The 21,873-nt window shown below is 38.4% G+C and overlaps 1 non-coding gene across 1 annotated transcript; it reads right to left on the minus strand.

Annotated features, from left to right (window-relative positions):
- Positions 1-4,896: 4,896 nt before the first annotated feature.
- On the minus strand, positions 4,897-5,003 carry LOC145168222 (small nucleolar RNA R71). Its single transcript, XR_013741793.1, has one exon. It is a non-coding gene; the product is annotated as a small nucleolar RNA R71 (small nucleolar RNA).
- Between the last annotated feature and the right edge of the window lie 16,870 nt (positions 5,004-21,873).

Raw genomic sequence — 21,873 nt, forward strand, 5'->3', positions numbered from 1 at the left:
TGTTCGGCTAACGACCCTCCACCGGTCAAGGAAGCGGTGAGTGAGAGTGGACACCCATTAAACTGCCATTTTATAGGCAGTAACCTTATACCCACCTTATAGACCGGCTTCGTGAATGAGGCCTACTAATGGTAAGACGACTTGCTCTTATACATATAATATATTAAACTTTTAATATTATAATAGTATAAGGGTGTATTTTAGACATTTAAAATACTTGGTGGTTTAATCTATTAATTAAACTAGACTTTTAATTTAATTAAACTCAAACCATATATTTATGGATTAATAATACTCTTTTAATTAAACGCTTTAATTAACTATTAATAAAGTCCATAAGAGTTAATTTGAACTATTCAACAAAACATCATAATTCCAATTATTAAATTCAAAATTAAAACCATTTAATTAATTATTTAAGTTATGAACCCAAGAGTTTTAGAATTCAATTCTTTTTTTTATCATAAAAAGCTTTTTCCAAATTTCAAAACTTGAGGGCAAGTTTTGTAACTCTTGAAAACCTTTGGATTCCATAACTTATGGAGTTAAATACTTGTTTTATGATGAAACTTTTCATGTTCCATAACTTAAGAACAAGTTATGGAATTCTTTAAAACATTAACTCCAAATTTTGTAACTCCATAAAACTTTAAATCAATTTTCTTTTTAAAAAAAAACTTTCATATCCATAACTTATGGAGGTTTCAAAACACTTAAGATCACAACTTTAAAAAAAACTTTTGAGCTCCAAAATTTTATGACAAAATTTGTAACTCCTTAAAACATTTAGATCAAACTTTTAAAACTAATAAAATAATCATATCATTTTATCTTTTACTAAATTTGACCTAATTCAACTCATATAGCAAATGATTCAAATTTTACAAATAATTAGTTTTTCACACAACAAGTAATCATCTTAAAATTTGACAAACGTCATATTTTTTTTTCCTTTTTTTTCAACTTGAAAATAAAACATTTGCATCAATATAACAGAAAACAACCTGGCTCTGATACCACTGTTGGGTTTTGAGCATTCTAACACTCCTATGGTGTACATGCAACCCTATAAACCTTGGATCTATGTTTTCTCTATTATACATACAAAGATTAAATATTCCAAGGTTTCATCCTAACTAGCATATTATGAAGCACCTATAATACAAAGTTCTAGTTAGATGACATACCTTTTGATGTAGCTTGATGTCTTCAAGCTTTAAGAGCATAGCCCCAATAGTGTGGAAGCCTCAAATGGAATCACAAATCACCAAAACACCTTGGAAGAACTTGAGAGAATATGTATGCACACTAAAATCGGCCCACTCTTATTTTCACACCCTTGTGCCAATTTTGTGAGCCAAGGACCCCTTTATATATTATGGAGGATTAGAGTTACATCCATGTAAACCCTAATACCCATGACCTTTCATTTACATAGGATCCATGGGTTAAAAGCTCCATGGACCATCCATGAAAGCTTAGCCCAACCTAAATGAACTTGGCCCATTCCATATATATAAGAGTCCATATTTAATTAGTTCTTTTTGATCACTTAATTAATTCTAAATTAATTCTTGATCAATACTAATTAAATAATATGATTCCATATTAATATATCAGAACTTATAATATATTATTAGAAATCATAAATATACTATTCTCAAAAGACTATCCATATAAATTGTGCCGGTGAAGTGCAACCCAAATGGACCATGCCGGGTCGGGTCAAGTACATACCAAATATAGTTATGGACTTAGACATTAATCCAACAAGACTATGAAGAGACCTTCGCTCCAGTAGCAAGGTTGGAATCAGTGAGAATCTTTTTGGCATATGATGCACATAAAAACTTTGAAGTTTTCCAAATGGATGTAAAATGTGCTTTCTTGAATGGAGAACTCGAAGAAACGGTATACGTTGAGCAACCACCCGGATTTGTGAACGAGAAGCATCCTGATCACTGCTACATACTGGATAAAGCAGTCTATGGATTGAAGCAAGCCCCGAGAGCCTGGTATGAAACTCTAACACGCTTTCTCAAATTGTCAAAATTAAAACAAAGTTCGGTCGGCCCAACCTTCTTTCGCAAGAAAGAAGGCGAACAATTAATGATAGTTCAAATTTACGTCGATGACATCATCTTCGGCTCCACGAATCCTAGCTTAACAGCTGAATTCAGGAAGTTGATGGAGACTAAGTTTGAAATGAGCGCAATGGGTCCGATTAAAATTTTCCTTGGACTGAATATATGACAGGGACCAGAAGGCATCTTTATTAATCAGGAAACATACACGAAGACTCTGTTGGTAAAGTTCGGCATGACGGGAGATTCCAAAGTAAAGGTTCCAATGGCATTTGGCTCGAAGCTGACTCCATCTGTTGAGAAACCGGAAGTAGATATGACTCTCTATCGTCAGATGATAAGATCTCTAATGTATCTAACAACTAGTAGACTGGACATAATGTTTTTTGTCTGCTATTGTGCGAGGTTTTAAGCAAATCCTAGAGAACCTCAGATGCTTGCAATGAAAAATATCTTCCGGTATTTGAAGCGAACCTCGTCTCTCGGTCTTTGGTACTGATATTGCCATATTTATACACATTTTTAGGCAATATTTATTTACGTTTTTATTAATATTTTGGTTATTTGCATAGAATTATGATACTTATAAGGATAAATTGTAATTTGCAGCCAAAGTAAGACATTTTCGAAGTAAGGGACCAGAATTGACAATATTTGGAACTTTGGAGGCTCGAAGGGAAGAAGGATAAAAAAATTCCACCAAAAAGACATGCTCATGACATGAGTAACTTGAGGCTTACGACGTGAATCGATTGTTCCAGAAGATTTGCATCCGGGTGGAAGAGTCCTTGTCGAATACGAAAAGATCGCATTCACGACGTGAATCCTTATGGTTCACGACGTGAACTCGGGAAATCAGAAAACTATAAATCCCCTTGCCCATTACGACTTGGGGAGTTTTTTTGGCTGATTGGAAGGTTACCTGAAGACGATTTTGAGCAGAAGAAGAGTTCTGGAAAAGGCTTTCAACATCAAAAGGAGTAAAGGTTCATAATTAATTAATTAGTTTGATAGTTATGAACATGTTTGATAATTTGATTTGTTTTTGCTTACTTGTTACTATGAGTAGCTGAATCTAGCAGCTCTTGTCTAGCTAGATGAAGCTTCTGAATTGTGTTTTAGCTCAATGACTATTGAATTTGATTAGTTGTTAAATTGCTTGTGTTTGATTATCATTACCTAGCATGTTATTTTAGTTTCTTAGTTGCTTAAGTTCATGTTCTGTGTGGCTTAGTAACCATTAAATTACATGAACTTGAAACCTAGTGATTTAGTGAACATTGAATTGCTAGAGCTAGGATCGACCAAAATCTTAGATAAGTGATAAAAGTAACTAATTAGCTGTGCTAGAGGACATAATTTATGACCATAATTGTGTTTGCTTAGATAAATCTTACATAGCTCACCTATAATTAATAACTAATTCTGTGTTTTGCTTATGTGTGACCATACAAGGTAGTTCATGCATTGGTAAAAAGATTAGTAAATTTGGACTTGAATTGCTAATTACATAATAATTGGTGACCAACTTTGATAATCCATAATTATTAGCTAAACATAAATAAAGAAGTGGATTCAAACTAGACAGGAGTGTTTTTAATTAATTGATTGAATTCTGTGATTCAAGTTCGTCTGGTCTTGCAAAATCAGATAAAACCCCCTCTTTGCTCTAAAATTAGGTTAATTTAATAGTAGATAAATTAATTAGTCAAAACCGTTCCCTGAGATCGATACCCGACTTACCCAATTATTCTATAATTTTGACTAGGTACACTGCCTAGGTGCAATTAGTTAGTTAAGGTAGTTAGGTTATAAATAATAAAATTAGGTGTAGCTATTTGCACGCATCAAGTTTTTGGCGCCATTGTCGGGGAACAACTTATTTGATTTGTTTGCTTTAGGTTGATCGATCCTTTTTGTGGGGTAAAAAACCTGCAAAAAGTTATTTTTCAACTTAGTTTTTTTTAGTACTAGGCTCACGACTTGAACCTTAAGTTCACGACGTGAGTTCAGTATTTTCTCGTTTTTTTTCGTTTTAGTTTTCTGCGACAACACGAGGTGGTAGCCTTTACCACGTCGTGATGGCTAGTTTGATGGAAATTTTTATTTGGTTTTTGTTCAGTTTTACGTTTTTATTTTGTCTGTTTTGCAGGAGTTGATGACCAGAGGATCCAACACACCTTTGGTGCCACCGCTTGAATATCCGGAGTCTACGCTGCACAAAAAGAATAATAAGAAGTCGCCTTTACAAGAACTGAAATCAGCCTTTTCAAGGAAGTCAGGAAAGAAAACGGGAGAATCGAGTTCATCCTCAAAGAGCAAGTTTGAAGTCTTCGATAAATTTCCTAATCCACACGAGTCCGAGTACGAATTAGAAACATAATTTGGACTTTATACGAGTGAACCCGAGAACGAGCCAGAGAACGAAATGGCGAACATTGATGAGATGGCCATGGAGGACTACAAGAAGCGCATTCGAGATGATGTGGGGTCGGGTTTAGTAAATCCTACGATTCCTGCCAATGCCACATTCGAGTTAAAGGGACACATCCTTACTGCACCTAAGGATATTCCATTCTATTGGAAGGATCATGAGGATGCTTTCAAACATTTAGACGAGGTCAATGATATTGCGGATTATTTTAATACTCCTAATATCCCAAGGGAGACAGCTTTGCTAAGGATGCTACCAGTCACTCTAAAGGGAGCTGCAAAAGACTGGTTGAAGGCACTTCCATCTGGTACAATCACCACATGGGCCCAATTGCGTGAGAAATTTCTAGATCAGTTTTGCCCACCCTCCAGAATCTCTAAACTCAAGAAGGCAATTGCCAACTTTGAGCAAAATCTGGGGGAGTCATTATACGAGGCATGGGAGCGCTACAAGGGGTTGTTAAGGAATTGTCCTCAACATGACCTCAATATTCAGCAAGAGATGTCGATATTCTATGATGGGGGTGAATGTCATGACTAGACAACTCCTTGATTCGCAAGGACCACTAACGAAAAAGAACCCAAATCAGGCCAAGGAGCTAATTGAAGAATTTTCAAAGCACTCTCGTGAGTATCACAACCCAGGGCGTGATGGAATAAAAGGCAGTGGAGGTACACAAACTGACGAGATGGCTGTGATGGCAATGCTTAATAACATGGATAGGAGATTGACCCAAATGGACCAATCAATTCATGCGATTCGAGTTGGTTGAGAAAGGTGTAGTGGCCCACATTTGACAAAAGATTGTAATTTGGATGATTTTGGAAATAAAAAAGCTCAAGTTTGTTATTCAAGTGGGGACAAGTATGATGAAGATTGGAGGAAACCAAAGAAGGAGTGGCTGCCATATGACGAGTACAAGAAACAGAAGGATGAGAAATTCAGGCAGACTGGCCGGGGTTTCTATCAAAAGGAGCAGCCACCAGCTGAGAAGAAAACTGATTTGGAGTCCATGTTAGTTCGTTTCATGGAAGTTTCTGGTAAAAGGCATGATGATGCTGATGCAGCACTTCAAGATCAAAGAAGAATGATGAAGGAACAACAAATTTTGATGAAGAATCATCAGGCTATGATGATAGACCAGCAAGCATCATTGAAGAATCAGCAAGCCTCCATCCATAACCTTGAAACCCAACTTGGCCAACTTACAGCTTTGGTGAATGAGAGATTGTTTCAACAAATTCCTGAAAAGAAGACCCAATCTCACGTCATGGCCATTGATATTGAAGAAGAGGCGATTTATGAGTTCCTGGAAGCATTAGAACTGGAGCCAAAGCCATTTTAACCGAAGCCAAAGAAGTCCAAGCTCAAAAACAAAGAAGCTGCTGAAACGCCAGATTCACGTCGTAAGCTCGATATGCTCACGACGTGGGCTCGGTCTGAACAGAATAAAATCGTATCTGTTCCAGCTTATAAACCGCCTTTGCCATTCCTGTCTTGAGCACATCTTAGTCCATTGGAAAGGGAACATCTGGAGTTTATTAAACAAATAAAGGGTATTCCTATTAATACTCCTTTCATTGATTCGCTTTCGAAAAATCCAGAATACGCGAAGTTCCTCCAAGACTTAATAGACACTCGTCAAGAATTAAGGAAGAATTCCAAGGTCATTCTAAGTGAACAAAGCTCAAGGGCTGTATTGGGAGAGATACCTAAAAAGATGGGAGATCCTGGACGCCTCACTCTTCCATGTGAGTTTGGTAATAATTTGAAGACATATGCTTTAGCCGATTCTGGGGCTAGCATAACTTTGATGCCATTTTCATTCTATCAAATATTAAATATTCAGAAGATGAAGGCTACGAAGATAACAACCCACATGGCAAACTGTTCAGTGACTCACCCAAGAGGGATAGTAGAAGACATCCTTGTAAAAATTGGGAAATTCGTTTTCCCAATTGACTTTGTAGTGATTGACATGAATGAGGATGTGAATATCCCCATCATTCTTGGTCGCCCTTTACTAAATACTGCTAGGGCTCTTTTCGATATTCGAGAATCCAAGCTCACGTTGAGGGTTGGTGATGAAGAAGAAACTTTTGGACTACAAGATGGTTTCCAAGAATATGATGTTCAAGGTGAAGTGTTCAATATTGAAGAAGATAATGAGCTTGCAGAATTGGAGAAACTTATGGAAGAAGAAATTAAAACAATTCAGCAGGTCAAGCGCACCAAGCCAAGAGCTTTTGTTCCACTTGTATTCGAGGTGTTTGCTTATAAAACACCAACATCTTGGGTGAGTAAGGAAAGTGATGACATGTCTAGTGATGAAGAGGAGGTTACATCAAAGGTGACTAGCCCAGTGTTGAAGGAGGAGGAGGATATTATGAACCTTAAAAATGATGAAAAATTGAAAACTCAAAGGATCAAACGCAAGCTCGATGGAAACGAAGTCAAGGCAAAAAAGGAGAATTCTAAAAAGGCGTATATTCGTCGAGTGCAAGCTTACAAGAGGCATTTCAAGGAGCAGAAGATCCTGATGGTGGACTCTTCTGACGAGTCAACATAGGAGGCACGGAGTCCAGCTCACGACTCCTCAAAAAGAAGCGCTTCTCGGGAGGCAACCCGAGTTTGGTTTGCGTTTTCTTTCTTTTTCTTTTTGCATTTTTAGTTTTTAGGAAATCAATCATATCGTCCGAATCACTATATTCATAATTAAACATTGAGTGTGAGGTCCCTAAAAATTAAGTGGTAATAATAAGAATCTAGTTAATAGACAAATTTGGAATTAATAAAAAATTTATAGTATTCAAGACGTGAATTATTACGATTCACGACGTGAGTTCAGGATGTAACGGACAATATATCATTAATCCATAATTAGCCCATTTTCTATTAAATTAAATGGCCCACTATTTTTAGTCCAGTCCAATTTTGGTATAGATTGAATGACCCAGTTTTTAAGCCCAGACTGAATTCACGACGTGAACCTTTTAGGATTCACGACGTGAATCCTGAAATACTCGGGACCACAGATTAAAGAACACATAACCCTCTTTGACCAAAACATTTCTTTATTCCCAGGAAGTGAAAGAGGCGACTGGTCCCCCCTTGTTCGATTTCGGCCGACACATGTTCTTTAATCCTGTTTTGCTTACGTAATCCTCCAAAATAGGTACATTAATCTTCATCCCATTGTTTATTATTGCTTTAATTGCTAGATTTAGGGGTTAGGGTTTACTTTTCTTTAGTTATTAAAATATTGATATCCTAAATGTTGAAATCGTTACTGCATGTGCCTATAATGTACTTAGAAATGATCTAGCATAAAACCCCAAGTATTGTATTGGCCTGATTTGTACAGAAATTGGATAGTTTCACGGTGTGATGACGAAATCACGACGTGAATTCTGGACTAGACGTTTTGCTGTTTCTTTTAATTCTAATCTCTTGGTTTGTTTTTGTTGGTTTTGTTTGCTGCTTATTATTGCAGAAATGGCTCCTAGAAGGGAAGTACAGATTGGAGTGGCAAGTTTACACCCGTTCTACAATTTCCCAACAACGATGTCCCGAGAAGTCTTGACCCGATGGAACAATTGGTTGGGGTGGCTTTACAACCGGGAGATTGTAGTCGCACCCACCATCAATTGGACACGGTTGAGGGAAGTTGGACTCATGGATAGGCTGTCCCCGTTTCTGACCAAAATATTTATTGGAAATGGTTATTCGTTCACTTGCTCGGGATGGCTCAACCTTTTTCGCATCCAAGAGCGAGTATATAAGGAGTTTTGTGTTGAGTTTTTCTCAACAGTTACATTCCAAGAGAATGTCCAAGACCCCATTATCAACAAGCTTTGGTATTCCGTCTCGGGGGTGAGTATCGGGAATGCAGCCTCATGGAATTTTCTTGGAGGGTGGGGATATATAATCCCCAAGAGGCTATGACTCCCGAGTTTGGCATGTTTTTGAGGGATGCAGCTAGAGGGTATGCGGATGATGTCACTGGGTTTGATTTCTGGCATAATATTGCGTCCGGAATATTCAATTCCGGAGTGTCCCCCGAGAGCAGCATTCGATCTCCTATCCACCGAGTACTACACCGATTTATCACTTTCTCCATCAATCACAGAGGGCATGGGGACAAGGTGACAAAGCAGAATTTATTCTTTTTATGGTGCATTTTGCAGCCGGGAGTGTGTTGCAACATTCCTTACTTTTTGGCATGCTTTCTGGCTGACTCTGCTGCCAGTTCTCGCCCCGGGAGCCCTATTTGTGGAGGGCAATTCATTACCCGTTTGGCCCGATCGTATGGGTTGCTTGTTCCTGGTATCACTCGTTCCATGACTTGCATGGATGAACATGAGTTTAGTATGGGTTATTTGGAGACCATGCGGGTGGTCAAAAATTATGGAACTCACTGGGGTATTTTGGGGTCGGATGATGAGGATGGTGGTGAGCAGCAGGGTGATCAACCCGCACCACAACCAAGGTCGAGGAGAAGAAATGTGAGAGGACGAAGGGAAAGAGGACAGCCGGTTCGCCAATCAGTATTCACTGGAGGACCCGACTTTGGGGGTGATATGACAGGGTATTTTGACCACCTTTCCTTGAGCATGAACTGGATTGGGGGTACAATTGAAAATATGATCCAACATTTCCATGTGGAGCAGCCTCCTCATTTAGGGTATCATTACCCAATTTGCCCTAGGATAAGCGAGTATCGAGGCCAAGGAGGAGATGGGGCAGGCACTAGTGGAGCTCGGGATGAAGAGGAAGATGATTGATCGCTAGTTTGGTTTTATTTATTTTAGTTTTTAGTTTCTAGTTTATTTGGTTTTAGTTGTTTGGTTCGAACATTTTGTACGGATTGTTGAACAATTGTTGGTTTATTATTATGTTACTTTTATTTTCTTTTGGTTGTTTGATTACAGCTTGCAAATGAGTCTTGGGAAGGGAGTAAAGTCGAGTCAAGAGTCGTGATCGTCTAGTCAAGGGTCGTTACAAGTCTAGAGTTAAGAGTCGAGACCCACAATTAAAAATAAGTGTGGGGTGAGTCGAGAGAGAGGATGAGATTAGCAAGAAATCATAGAAATTCTGCATTCAGAAGTGTCTTTATCAATTTAGAAATTGGAATGGGATGCCAAAAGTAATAAGAAGAATGGGCAGTTTCATTTTTCAGTCGCCCAGTTTTCACGACGTGAGCATACACTATTCACGTCGTGAGTTGAGTGGTTATAGATTTCAGATTCCACATTCCTGTGACCTCACGTCGTGAGCCTATATCACTCACGTCGTGAGTTTCCCATATTCACTATATTTGGGGTTTTTTATGATGCACATACTGGCTGTTTCCTCTACTATACAAAGTGGCGTATGCTTTCCCACATTATTCTATACATTTTGAAGACTTACACCATTCTTATGGGAGATTGAAGTTTCGATTCATTGCTTTTTCGCTTGTTAGCTCACTTACATCTTTCGCGAGTTCAAGACCAAGTTCCTATTTAGACGAAGTTCCATATTCAAGATGCACATGTCAACTACACGTTTGGAGTTCGATCTTGCCACTTCTATCCCAGGGGAGTCTGTTCCTTTTTCTCCCTTTTATTGCTTTTAATTTAATTTTATGCATATAATGAGGGCATTGTATGTAATAAGTGTGGGGTAGGAGGTCGAAAAAGTAAATTAGTAAATTGCTAGAAATCTTAAGGAATTTTAAAATTTTCATAGATTTGAAATAATAATCTAATATTAGCTCTAGTAATAATAATTTGAACTTAAGTTGCTAGTGTTGCATTGGGATGATCTGATAAGAGCTCAAATGTTTAGTTGAGCCGATACACGTTATAGTGCATTTGTGGCCTCCTTTATTCTAGTGAAATCATGGGACAAAAACACAACCTCACTTAGTTTGAGGGATGCAATATGTTTAGCAGCCTAAACCTGAAATGCATCCAGGAAAGCTTAGGTAGTCATTGCACGTAGACTAATACCTTAACCAATAAGGGTTGAAGTAAAGCGCCCCTGCTTAAGCATGTAGGTTTTTGAGTGATATATATATATATATATATATATATATATATATATATATATATATATATATACATATATATATAAAGTGAGTACATGTAAAAAAAAAGAGAGAAATTACTAAAAGTAATGAAATTGAAGAATTTTGGAGCATAAAAGTATCAAAGTATGAAGATCAAAGATCAAAAATTCTGAAGTCTCAAAAGTTGAAGATACGAAAGTTACACAAACAGGTGGTCAATTCAAAGAAATCAAAGATCAAATATCTAAGAAAAGAAGAATTCAAGAGCTCCAAGTTGTGGTATCTTCTAAAAGTTGTAATTCTCTAGTTTATATATGCTTGGGTGGCTTTACAAAAATACCTTGAGGTTAGAAAGCTTTCTGAGGATGGATTCGGAGGGTTTCATAAAATGAGCGTTGTTCAAAAGAAGTGGGCGAGTGTTTATGAGGATTGTGAGTATTTAGAATTGAGGGGGGTTACTTAGGAAAAATTTTAGACACAAATGCATGCGTTGAGGTCTTAGCATAATGGCTGAGCTTGAGTTGGATCGTTCTATGTGATATTGGTGATGAACGTTTGATTTAATAATTAGATTTGCTTGAGGGCAAGCAAAGAACAAGTGTGGGGTATTTTGATATTGCCATATTTATACACATTTTTAGGCAATATTTATTTACGTTTTTATTAATATTTTGGTTATTTGAATAGAATTATGATACTTATAAGGATAAATTGTAATTTGCAGCCAAAGTAAGGCATTTTCGAAGTAAGGGACCAGAATTGACAATATTTGGAACTTTGGAGGCTCGAAGGGAAGAAGGATAAAAAATTCCACCAAAAAGACGTGCTCACGACGTGAGTAACTTGAGGCTCACGACGTGAATCGATTGTTCCAGAAGATTTGCATCCGGGTGGAAGAGTCCTTGTCGAATACGAAAAGATCGCATTCACGACGTGAATCCTTATGGTTCACGACGTGAACTCGGGAAATCAGAAAACTATAAATCCCCTTGCCCATTACGACTTGGGGAGTTGTTTTGGCTGATTGGAAGGTTACCTGAAGACGATTTTGAGCAGAAGAAGAGTTCTGGAAAAGGCTTTCAACATCAAAAGGAGTAAAGGTTCATAATTAATTAATTAGTTTGATAGTTATGAACATGTTTGATAATTTGATATGTTTTTGCTTACTTGTTACTATGAGTAGCTGAATCTAGCAGCTCTTGTCTAGCTAGATGAAGCTTCTGAATTGTGTTTTAGCTCAATGACTATTGAATTTGATTAGTTGTTAAATTGCTTGTGTTTGATTATCATTACCTAGCATGTTATTTTAGTTTCTTAGTTGCTTAAGTTCATGTTCTGTGTGGCTTAGTAACCATTAAATTACATGAACTTGAAACCTAGTGATTTAGTGAACATTGAATTGCTAGAGCTATGATCGACCAAAATCTTAGATAAGTGATAAAAGTAACTAATTTAGCTGTGCTAGAGGACATAATTTATGACCATAATTGTGTTTGCTTAGATAAATCTTACATAGCTCACCTATAATTAATAACCAATTCTGTGTTTTGCTTATGTGTGACCATACAAGGTAGATCATGCATTGGTAAAAAGATTAGTAAATTTGGACTTGAATTGCTAATTACATAATAATTGGTGACCAACTTTGATAATCCATAATTATTAGCTAAACATAAATAAAGAAGTGGATTCAAACTAGACAGGAGTGTTTTTAATTAATTGATTGAATTCTGTGATTCAAGTTCGTCTGGTCTTGCAAAATCAGATAAAACCCCCTCTTTGCTCTAAAATTAGGTTAATTTAATAGTAGATAAATTAATTAGTCAAAACCGTTCCCTGAGATCGACACCCGACTTACCCAACTATTCTATAATTTTGACTAGGTACACTGCCTAGGTGCAATTAGTTAGTTAAGGTAGTTAGGTTATAAATAATAAAATTAGGTGTAGCTATTTGCACGCATCAGGTACCCTGCAAAATTCGGCTTCTTTGTTCAAGCTTTCTCTGATGCTGATCTTGGTGGGTGTGGATTGGACCGAAAAAGCACAACCGGCGGATGTCAGTTCCTTGATGGCAAACTTGTCAGCTGGCAGTTAAAGAAACAAACTTGCGTGTCTCTCTTCATAGCCGAAGCTGAGTACATCGCTGCAGCATCCTGTACATCACATGTTATATGGATACAAAGTCAACTTAGAGATTATGGCTTAAGCATGAAGAAGATCCCTCTCTACTGTGACCCTGAAAGTGCGATTCAAATTTGTCACAATCCAGTGCAACATTCCAAGACTAAGCATATTGCACTGAGATACCACTTCATCAAGGACCACGTTAAAGATGGAAATGTTGAAGTTCACTTCGTTCGGTCCTCAGATCAACTGGCTGACATCTTCACTAAGGCCTTACCCGAAGCAAGCTTTAACAAAATACTCCAAGGTTTGGGAATGATGGAAGCTGAGTCAATACCGAAACCCCTTTCGTCTCACTAAAAATGTACAAGCGAAATAGAGCGAACGCTCGGTCTATTTCGGTTCTAGAATTTTTCGGGAACCGAAATGAACCGAACGCTCGGTCTATTTCGGCTCTAGAATTTTTCAGGAACCGAAATGAACCGAACGCTCGTTCTATTTCGGCTCTAGAATTTTTCAGGAACCGAAATGAACCGAACGCTCGGCCTATTTCGGCTCTGGAATTTTTTTTTGGAACCGAAATGAACCGAACGCTCGGTCTATTTCGCTTCATCTTTTCTAAGGTATGGGTTCGGTTGTATATTTTTGTAAAGCTTTCTTATTCTTTCGTGTGTTTATATTTAGTATTTGTTTTCTTTTCTGTTTTTATTATTTTTTCAGAAATTCCGAAAATCGAAAAATATTTTCTTTTATGTTTTTATTATTTTTTTCAGAAATTTCAAAAATCCAAAAATATTTTCTCTTCTGTATTTATTATTTTTCAGACAAATCCAAAAACTACAAAAATATTTATATGTGTTTTTTTTAATTTAAGTTCACAAATGCGAAACACAATGACGATGGGGCAGGTATAACATTCTTATCTATGTACTAGTTTAGTGTCCCTAGAAGCATGCTGCTGCATGTAGACCGAAGCCTCCATGAATCTGAGTGAAGCCTTAATGATTCGATAAACACTAATCGTTTCTTCCCACTCAGGCTGCTAAAATCACTCAAGTCACGAGCTACCTTACTCTTCTCATAGTGAGTTAAGAGTTTTCTGCTTTGTCATTCTTATATAGCAGAGGTACTTTCGGTTCCTTCACCATCTTCTCACATTTCTCCATTAATTTCGTTTCATAAAAGTAACGCTTGAGACTCTTAGCTATTACCACTGAGGTTTATGGTTACACAATCTCTGTGTTGATGATCTTAGTTTCGTTTACCACGTGCTAAGTGAAACCCAAAATCCAACACCTTGAATGGATTGACGGTGGACGCTTTAATGTTCAAGCTATTACTTGTTACCTCACGAAATCTCTTTTTATTTTTGCGTGATCTTTATGAAACTTTCTAAAATACATCTAGTTACTGAATATTTTATCAAACCTACTTGTTCAACAGGCCACATCGGTCTCACAAGTACTTCATCCAACTTTCGGTCTTATTTTAAGTATCGATGTTTGGTTGAAGGTAAACTACCCACTAAAGCCTATAATTGAAAAAAATGCCTTTCAATGTTTCTTTACAAACATTTGATCGTAATTCACGGGAAACCACACAGATACTTCTCAGTCTCTCTTGACTTTGAAGGAAGAGATTCGTGCCCGGGATCCACAGTTTCGTGTCTAAATAGACATCACTTAAATCCCACAAATGTTTTGCTTTATTTCTTTTTCTTTGGCACACTCTTGCACGAAGATCTTTATGATTTTCCAAACTCTTTTTTGTGGTACTAATGGCACTTTTCAGATTTGTGCTTTCGGTTCTAACAGATATGATGGTTCCCTTTCTTATGGAGGAGCGACGGTAGCTTAACATAAAGCGAACGAATGAGTCTGATTTGTGGCTGCTTGTATTTTCAAAATTGAAGAGATGGTAATTGGATAAGCATTTGAATTGGGCGCGTGAATTTGAAACAGTTTCTACACCCACGCCTGCTGACGTATATCTAGGGAAACCAAGCTGTCAAATCGCGCTTTTTCAGGCGACGTTTCAGAGATTGTATCATCATCACAACGGATATTTCTCTCTCCTGGCATCGATATAAAAGGGGGTTCTCACACCTACTGTACCTCCTTACCTTATTCAACCTCTCTCTTGCAAACAACCGGCGATATACAACTGTTCATCTACTTCTTCACTACAACAATGGCGGTATCATCCTCTTTTCAAGATCAAACAGTGTCATCCTCTTTGCTTACGATAAAACCCAATCAGAATCTCATCATTCAACTGGACCCTTTCCTTTATGATTCATACATGCTTCACATTGTAGAGTGTCTCAAGTATTCTCCATTGGTGATTTCTCTTACACAAGTCGAATCAGTTCCCATGTCCCTTCTATCACAGGTCTATTTCACTGCTTCATATGACAAACGCAAGGAACATATTTTCTTCGATATCTTTAACCAAAAGACATCTGTATACAAAGCACGCTTTTGTTCTCTGCTACGGCTTGCCGCAGATGCTTCTGTCATCTCACCAGATTTCATCACCACAACTCAGTTGTTTTCAATGCTCTATGACATGGGATACACGGACGTACTAACTACGGTGACGAAATTCAAGAAGTCATGTTTACCACCTCAATGGAATGGTCTGCTTACAATTCTCTACATGGGGTTAGCAGAAGGGGTTGCAGGGTCGGATAGGGCGAGTAAAGGTTTCCTGACCATTCTTTATGGTTTCTACAATGGAATAAACTTAGATTATGGTTCCCTAATTTGGTCACAACTGGTGCAAAGCCTCAACTCCTCATCCATACATTCTGAGATTTCATGCGGTCGTTTCTGGACATTAGTCACTCACAGAGCCATTCATACTTTTCAGATTCCTGTCATGGAGGGTGCTCTGCTGTCTTCTGTCGCTACTTTTCACACGGTCAAAATTATTGTAACTGACCCTACAAAGTTCATCTTCATCGATTCTACTTTTCACACGGTCAAAATTACTCCTGAGATGCAGAGTGCTTTGGAGGTTGCTGACAAACCTGCCAAGAGAGGGAAGAAACCGGAGTCTAAGAAAGCCGAAACCGAAGGTCCCTCATCTCCTAAAAAGCGTAAGGCTGATAAAGCTGCACCTTCCTCTCCCAAAAAGAAAAAGGTCAAGAAGATGGCAAAGAGATCAAAGGCACCGACGCCTTCTGATTCCAAAGAAGAGGACCAACAAGACAATGAAGAAGAGGAAGCTCAACACGAACATTCACCAAGGGGAAACATTCCTCCTCGATCTCCAACTCCTGACGTACAGGTTCATGTTCCTACTTCTCCTCCTTCTCCAAAACAAAACACTATACCAATCTCCGTTGCTCCCATTCCACCACCTATCACTTCTCAACCTACCACTACTGTTTCTTTACCACCACCTATCTTTTCTCAAGCTACAACAACCACAACCACTGGCCCTTCGGTGAGTGTCAACGTATCTGATACGGGGGTACATACCGTTGGCATTAACACCCCTGTTACCACCAAACCTCTCTCACCATCACCTTCAACAGATTCTGAGCCCATTCTGGAAGGTGAAAACTTTGATTTTGACTCCACTTATTATAGTCCTTATCGACTTCCAAGTGAAGATGCTGATTTTGCTCCGGTGACAAAGTTACATTTACAAGCTCTTAATGATAAGCTTGACAAGTTGATTGGTTCCTCCGCAACTTATTCCGAAGTTATTTTAAAAGCTTTTCTTGATACCGCTCTTCAGCAATATACAGACTCAATTGACAAATCTACAAAGGCTGTGGATGCTTCCACCTCTACCTGCAAGAAAGTAACAACAGAAGTAACAGATCTCGTTCATGAGTCAAAGATCTTTTTGGAATCACTCAAAGCCCATGTCGATTTCAATGCTGCAAAGGTTAATGCTTCTATTGATTCTCTCTCCAAGTCCCTTCAAGAAGAGAAAGCAAAATTTGATTCGGTTCGAACTGAGTTCCAAGATGATCACACTTCTGTTCTCACTTCGGTCAACTCTCGCCTTGATAAGCTTCAGGCTGACCTGGCCACGGAAAAGAAGATTGTGGACGAACTTGCTCAAAAGACTACACAACTTGAAGTCCAGTCAGCTCATCTTTCTCAAGCCCAGACGGAAATTGCATCACTTAAGGCTGAGCGGGCAGTTCTTAAAAGTTGTTCTGGGGATGTTCTCTCGATTCTCAGTAATCTTGTTAATGCTCATGATCCTGTTCTCACCCTTACTATCTGAAATCACTTGACAGCTTAACTTCTTCCTGCTATTCAGATATTGAGTCAGATTCAGGGTGTTACGGAGCCTGTGGTCACTCCGCAACAAGGGGGAGAAGCTGATCAAAATCCTCCAATTCCACCCAAAGTCATTATCGAAACCGAACCGAAGGTTAATGTAGCTTCGGGTTCTGGTGGACAGGAAAAATTGAAGGGTATTGTGGAAAATAGTGATGATGAAGAAGAAGAAACGATTGCTGAGGCTTTAAAGAGGAAGAAAAGGGATAAAGAGATCAATAAAAATCTGTGGATAGCCAGAGAGGAAGAAGAGAAAGTGTGAAAGCAGAAAGAAGCTCAAGACGCTCTGGTTTGCAAGCAGCCTCTCTTTCGCCCTTGGACCCGGGAAATATTAATCAAAGAAGCGATTGAGTCTCCCAGCACTCACTGGCTGGAACCTGTTGCCTCGTTTGAATGTGAAAACTCGACGGATTCTCAATTTGACATGCCCATCACCTGTAGGGCATTCGGGTTCCATTGTTTTGATTCAAAGGTTGAAGTTCCTTCTCCTCACCCACAGGTTTATCGCGATCTAATCGATTATTATCTTGAATTTGCTCAACCCCAATACTTGACATGGAGTGCTCAGAAAATAACCTTTGTCAAGGTATTGAAACCGAATGCTGCTGGCAAATTTATCAATGTGAAGTTCAGGGTGACCCGAGGTTCTGATAACTCGGTTCATATGATTTTGTTAGCGGATCTTCCAAATCTGAACCCACACGATTGGATTCTGTTGTTCAATATTCTGCTTACTAGTCAAGAGCAGTATGAGTTGATCCTCGATCACATTAAGAGAATGTTGGGCTCCTACATCCATGAAGTTGCTAAGATGGATCAGGAGATTACAAACGTTTTGAGAAAGAAGCCTATTATGAAGCCTATTGGGAAGCCAAGTGATCTAAATAAGATGAAAATGGGCAAGATAGATCCGGTTCATCACACTGTAATGTTCACTAGAGGCGAAGGTGAAAAATTTCTTTTTGCTCTTGTTTACAAACACCTGTTCTCCACAACTTGTTTGGAGCACGTACTTGATATAACTCACAGGTGTAAACAGAACAGTGATATGGATAAGAAGAACTTCTCTGACATGCTTCGGTGGTATATAGCATTTCGTCACACTCTTTTGGCCATTAAACCGAACGTGTTCAAGACAGTGAAGAAGTCTGCTCTTTCTCAACCGAACTAGTATCTCGCCTCTATTGACGCAAAGGGGGAGATTGTTGGGTCTAGAGTGTTGCGTCATATGGGCTTAATCTTGATATTTTATTTACCCGGTTTGGGCCTTTCCAACCGTGGATTATCATTAGGGTTAGCGTATATATTATGCATGCATGTATAGCTTTCATGTAGTTGTTCTCATTAATAGCTTTTGCATTTTAACCCTAAACACACCTCTACAGTAGAAGTTCTTCATCGAGCTCTTCTGAGGTGTGAGTTATTAATCATTCGACACTATTTGATCCATTCTTGTGTTCTTTGATTGCTTCATTCTTGTTTTTCTGTTTAGAATCTATCGATCTATAACTCATTATTCCCATCATTGTGTTTAAGTAGGTTCTTAAATTTACGACTAACAAAACTCCTCTCCGCACTACTATCAAAGAGTATGCATGCATAAGACTTATCGAGGAGGAACGTACCCGTGACTACTGTGAGATCAGCTACTGCCTCCTCCTGACCCATTGCTAGCACTCTGCCTGTTTTGCCAACATTTCTTGTTTTCGGGCAATCCCGCTTGTAGTGCCCTGTTTCAGCACACCCATAGCAGGTATGGCCTACTCCTGTTCCGGGGGTCTGGGCGTTAGGCTGCGTAGGTGACTTACAAAAATGGGCAATATTCCCCTTCCTGTTGTAGTTAGTGCATTGCATCTCCCGGCAACGTCTGTGGTGGTGGAAGTTGCATTTCTTGCACTTTGGTAGGTTACCAGCATATCGGATGGGAGGTGTTGGGGCAGTAGGAACAACAATAGGAATGGTAGCGGCGTGGACTGCCACTGTTTTCTGTTTCTTTGAGGGCTCCTGTGAAGATTGGCCCTTTCGTTTGTTCGAGAACTTCTTTTTACTGCCACTCTCTTTGGGCTACTCGGGAATAACTGTTACAGAGTCTTGGCGATCTCCATGATCCACTAGTGTCTGTGCTAGACGCTTGTCACTATCAAAAGTAAGTTGATTGGCAACTATAACATTCCCTTGAGTCGGGGGAGTTAATCCCCATATGTACTTTTCCACATTCTTACTCTCTGGGGTGACCATCCCGGTATACAGAAGAGCTAGGTCAGTGAATCTAGCAGTGTAAGAAGCGATATTAGATTCCTTCATTTTCAGACTCCAGAGCTCATGCTCTAGTTTTTGCATCTCACCCCTGGGGCAGTATTTTGCTAGCATAAGTTCCTTCAAGTCATCCCAACTCATGATATTTGCTATCGGGAGAGTCAATGACTTCACTTGGCTGTTCCACCAAGTGAGGGCTCTGTCTGTGAAAGTGCATGCTGCAAATTTCACTTTGCTAGATTCGGGGCATGCACAGATTTCGAATATTGATTCGGTCTTCTCGAACCAACGCATTAAGGCAATAACACCTCAAGTGGCATCTAAGGATTTGGCTTTAGCATTCGTGAAGTCCATATAGGAACACTCCCTTAGGTGTCCATGATTATCCCCGTGGTTAGAAGGGTTGGCACCACTACCCGCCCCGCTAGTGCTACTTGCATTAATCTGCGTCATGGCGGCTGCCACGGCGGCGGTTACTGCTGCTTAGAAGACAGCAGGGTCATACTGTGGAGGTGGTGGTGGTGGTGGATTTGTTGGAGGGATGTTTTTCTTCCTGTTGGACTTCTTTGGAAGCATCTTTATCTATAATGATTTAAGAGAAAATGATGATAAGTCCTCTATAGTGGTCATGAGTCAGGTGATAACGAACACGATATATCTTATCTTGACTGTGATAGTGTTCTATTAAGTGATTTACAGTGGAAGTCTACTAATATAAGTAAACAATCGCCAACTTCATTTATAGAAACACTTGTAAAGAATTTGTATAACATGACTCACACTGGGTCCCTCTATAGTCACCTAGTGTATATGAATTATGTATAACTATCAAGGCCTAAATGTTCTTGTTCTAGTGTTGTAGAATCATAAAATACTCCAATAGTATTTTAATTTCATGTTTGGTTCTAGAGTTTTTCCTGTATATATTGTTGGTAAGTTTTAGACTTGTTGCAACACCACTATCACTCCTAAACACATGTTGGTCGTATCTCAAATAAATATAGTTGATCAGGCTATATTTATCCGAGATATGATTACATAACTGCATAGGTTTAACTGCAGTGTCCAACATCTAAATACTTTTGTGTGGTTCTTACTGTGATACTGTTTCTGGTATGTATGTATGTTTGTATACTACTTATAAAATACTTAGATTTTAAAAGTATACTTTTAGTTAGAGCACTTCGGCCCCCATTGTGTTTATAGTTGTATATCTTGTAAGGTTTGATATACTTAGTTCACTATAAACAATGCTATGATACCAATCTCTCACACCCCCAAACCGGAACGGCGGAAACGTTCGGGGGCGGAGGACGTCATGTACAGTATCACAACAATTGCATAATAGTAATCAGTGCAAACACAACCATTACATTGATAAAATATAGTGTTTATATCTGTTCAATACATAGTTTGTATGACATCAAAAGTGTATAGCAAAAGTATAAAAGACGCGACTCTAAAAGCTTTGTCTTCTCAAAACCTGCGGGTGTACCCGTCTACCGGTTCCCTGAGAATACAAGTGGTTTTGAAAGTGTATAAACATTTAAGTTGGTGAGTTCATAACTATGTATTTGAGATGGAAAGCTTGTCATTGTTTTTTGAAAATGTTATAGTGCACTTCCAGAAAATCCAATATTTTCTTTAGTGAATGAAATGTAGTCTTAGTGCTTAAGACCAAAATGTATGTTTATTACTATACGCTGAAATAGTAAATTGTACTTTGAAATATTAATTTGTACTCTGAAATAGTAATCTGTAGTATTATTAATAAATAAAACTATATCGTGAATGTTTTCTTCAAATTGTATGTTGTACTAGTGTACTCTGTACTAGAAAAGTAGTGTACTGTAGCAGTGTATGTAGTAGTGTTTGTGTGAAAACCTTCTTGTATGAATACCTGGAATCCACCACCTGTAGTGTAAAATAGTGTATTGTAGTTTCATTATTTAACATAAAACCTTTTGTGTAAGTGCCTGGAATCCACCACCTGTAGTGTAATGTAATGTACTGTAGTTTTATTGTTTAAAATAAAACCTTTAAAGTAGTGTTAATCTCGTAAACAAATGTTTTAGTTAATACTATTGTGAGTTTCATAAAACCATGCTGATCTGACTAGTGGCCTCTACGACGTTCTTCAGGCGTCGAAATGTTATGACATTTGTCACCCCAGGCCTGCCGGCCTAGCTGTTGCAAGCAGCTCGGGTGCGGGATTGTCAGTCTCGTATAGATCTATACACAAATTCACGCTCTCCATCTAGGAGACTCTGGTTATAATTTATAGGACTTGAACCGGTACCCTGATCGGTAGCCCAAAGTAGTGCCGCACAACCCTATATTAACTAGTTTACGTGTAGTATAGTGTTGTCCTCTTGTACTTGAAATTGTTTGTATTACCTTGTAGTAGTGTACTTTGTAATGTAAAATAATTATACTTAAATAATTATTTTAGTAGTGTATCCTTGAATTAGTGAAATAGAGTAGTGTTCCATAAACTATACCTATTATAGTTTATATACTTTTTTCTGTATAGTGTTCCTTGAGCTTGTAAAATAGGGTAGTGTTTCCCAAACTATACCAATTTTAGTTTAAATGTATGTTCTTGTATCGTTTGTTA

The sequence above is a fragment of the Lactuca virosa genome, chromosome 3, assembly GCF_052849685.1.
Source record: "Lactuca virosa cultivar CGN04683 chromosome 3, Lactuca_virosa_CGN04683_v6, whole genome shotgun sequence".
NCBI lineage: Eukaryota > Viridiplantae > Streptophyta > Magnoliopsida > Asterales > Asteraceae > Lactuca > Lactuca virosa.